We start from the raw sequence: 3,072 nt of genomic DNA, 5'->3' as shown, positions 1-3,072 counted from the left end.
CATTACTCTTAAATGGGCCTTCTAGACTATGTAAATGCAGATAAAAAGGGGGTGGGGACATACTTAAATTATAAGCAACAAAAATGTCACAAATCTACCAAATTAAGAAGGCTGTTAACTTGAAAACACATTTCTTTTAGAAATTCAACAGCTAGAATATAAAGGTATAATTACTATCGACAACATTAGTAGTTTCCTTCACTGAGCCTGGCTCGGTATCATAAAAAACTCAAGTTATGAATCTTGAGAAATTTATTTTAGCTCTCTTACTGTCTGGCGTATGTTTGTTCATCCCTGCTTGCTCGCCATGAGGCCAGGATGAGCTCACTAGAAGCCATTGAGCTTAACCTCCTCCAAAGATGACGAAGCGGGAGTATCAGGAAGCTTGATTGAAGAATGCAGGGTCACAGTGAGTCAGCCAAGAACTGCTGCAAACCTCAGATCCACCTTTGTGGCACTTGGAGATTCATGTCATCTCCCACAAGCAACTTGACAAAGTCATGTGTTACAAAACCCTCAGGGCTGGCTCGTTGTGCCCCCTGGCATCTTCCATGGAGTGTTCCCCAATTCTCTCTTAGAAGGCTGACTGACATGGGCTCACCTGACTTCTGGCTCATACTTCTAGTTGAGTTTAATCCAGGGAGAGCCAGGGCAAGTCTGTGATGAACTGAGGATGCTTCCCTGACTTTTCTCTCAGGCCAGTGTCCTCCTGAAACTAGAGCACCTCGTAGGTGATTTTCTTTTCTTTGCGTTGCCATTTCAGACCTTAAATGTGTATTTATGTCTGTTAGTGAGAGTTCTCTAGAAGAACAAAACAAATTGTATTAAAATAGAGATTAAAAAGGGAGAAGACAGAGAAGGAGAGAGGGGCAGGGAAATGGAAGGAGAGGGAAAGAGGGAAAAAAGAAAGGCAGAGAGAAAGTGAGGGAGAGGGGGAGAGAGAATGGAGAGAAAAAAGGAAAGGGGAGAGAAAGGATGGAGAGAAGGGGAGAGAAGAGAGAAGGAGAGAGGAAGGGAGACAGACAGACAGACAGACAGACACAGACAGTCATAGACAGAGACAGAGAGAGCTTATTAAACCAGCTTACTTTTAAATAGTAACAATAGCTACCTCTCACCTGAAAGATTAAGAGTCCTGTAGTTACTTAAGCCTTAAGTCTTCCTCCCAATCTAGTGCCAAAGCTTGGGAGGCTCTGAGAGACCTGCTGGTTCTTGGTCAATGATGGAAAGCAGGAAATGCTGGTTCTCATTCAAGCAAAGAAGCCAACGGCAGGAGCTAGGACACACAACTCTGTGGCAAGAGGAAAGGCCAAGTGAATGAAAAGCAAATGTTCTGTCTGCCCTGTCCCTTTTGTCTGGGATGCCACTAGGAAGTGCTACCCATGTTTGGGCTGGGTCTTGTTCCATCCCTTAAAGCAATCAGAACAGTTCCCCCCTCCCCCCACCACCGTGAGGCTCCAACTGAGTTGGTTTTAATCTGTGGCAAGTGGACCTTAAAGCCAGCCATCATCATGTTCTCCCAGAGCTCCTGAAACAAATGTCAGAGCACTGTGTTACATCCTTCTAGGGACTGGAAGTTTATAATTAAGGGGCCAGCAGAGCCAGCCTCTCTCTCTCTCTTTCTCTCTCTCTCTCACCTCAGAGAGGCTTTCTTAGCCATTGTCATGGCAGCTAACAATCCTTGGCATTCTTGTGCTGCCTCATCGCTCCCTTCATCACCACCCAGTGTCTTCCAGTGTCTGCCATGTCTCTTCTCCTCTTATGAGAATACTACATACTGGATGAGAGTCCACCCTGCTATGTCTGTAAGCATCATCCCTCCAAGACCATACATTTGGGAACTGTAGAGAGATGATAACTTCAGTGTACCTGACAGACAGACAGACAGACAGACAGACACACACACACACACACACACACACACACACATACATACATATGCAGGCAGTTAGACAGACTAGATTAGACTAGAGAGATACTCGCTGGCTGAGAGCACACGTAGCTCCTGCATAGAACCAGGGATTGGCTCACAGTACTTGCATGGCAGCTCACAACTACCTATAACTCCAGAGGATCCCGCACACTTTTCTGGTCTTTGTGAGCACTCGACACACATGGTACATAGACATACAAACAAATACATAGACAAGCAAACATACACTAAATTAAAAATAAATAAACCTCTAAATATATATAAACACTCTTTATTAAATTCAAGAATGTTCTACAAGCATACAATGAATGTATTTTATCTTATTCAACCTTCACTTCTCCCTCTAACTCCTCCCAACTTCATATCCTCTTTTTGTTTTTTTAAAGTAACTCACCAAGTCCAATTACTGCTATCCACATACTCACAGGTATTAAGTCATCCACAGGACATGGTCAACCTACCGGGGACTACTTAAAGAAAACTGGCGTTCTGTCCCCCAGTAGCCATCAACTGTCAGTAGTTCCTCGGCTGGGGCGGGTGCTTGTGAACCCTCTTGGGCTGGCTAGTCTTATGTCAACTTGACACACAAACTAGATACATCTGAAAGGAAGGAGCCTTAATCGGAAGATGCCTACATAAGATCCAACTGTAAAGCATTGTAGGCAGGGCCATCCCTGGGCTGGTGGTCCTGGGTTCTATAAGAGAGCAGGCTGAGCAACCCAGGGGAAGCAAGTCATTAAGCAGCACCCCTCCATGGCCTCTGCATAAGCTTCTGCCTCAAAAAGCCAAATAGATTGCATAGCTGTACCTTTTCCTGAGCCCATCAGAAGTCTGAGAGCATAAAACAACCAAGTCCACTTTTAAAAATTATAAGCCCCTCAAGAAGAGATGGTCCCCACAAAGTATCTTCCTTTCGGCAGAATACAAAATGAAAAGGCATGTGTTGTACAAGTGACTTCAGGGGAAAAAGCTGGTGTCTTAACAAATTCTTAAGACTCAGTAGTAAGCTAACAAAACAATATAGAGTCCCTGGGACCCAATAACAAGCAGAAGGTGACCCCACACAGCAGTTCCTGCCCAGAATCATCACCACCTTCTCCTTCTCCTTCTCCTTCTCCTTCTCCTTCTCCTTCTCCTTC

This window comes from Grammomys surdaster, unplaced genomic scaffold (assembly GCF_004785775.1).
Source record: "Grammomys surdaster isolate TR1022 unplaced genomic scaffold, NIH_TR_1.0 185, whole genome shotgun sequence".
NCBI classification, from domain to species: Eukaryota; Metazoa; Chordata; class Mammalia; order Rodentia; family Muridae; genus Grammomys; species Grammomys surdaster.
The sequence above is the reverse complement of the archived record's forward strand: the minus strand, read 5'-3'. Positions refer to the sequence as shown.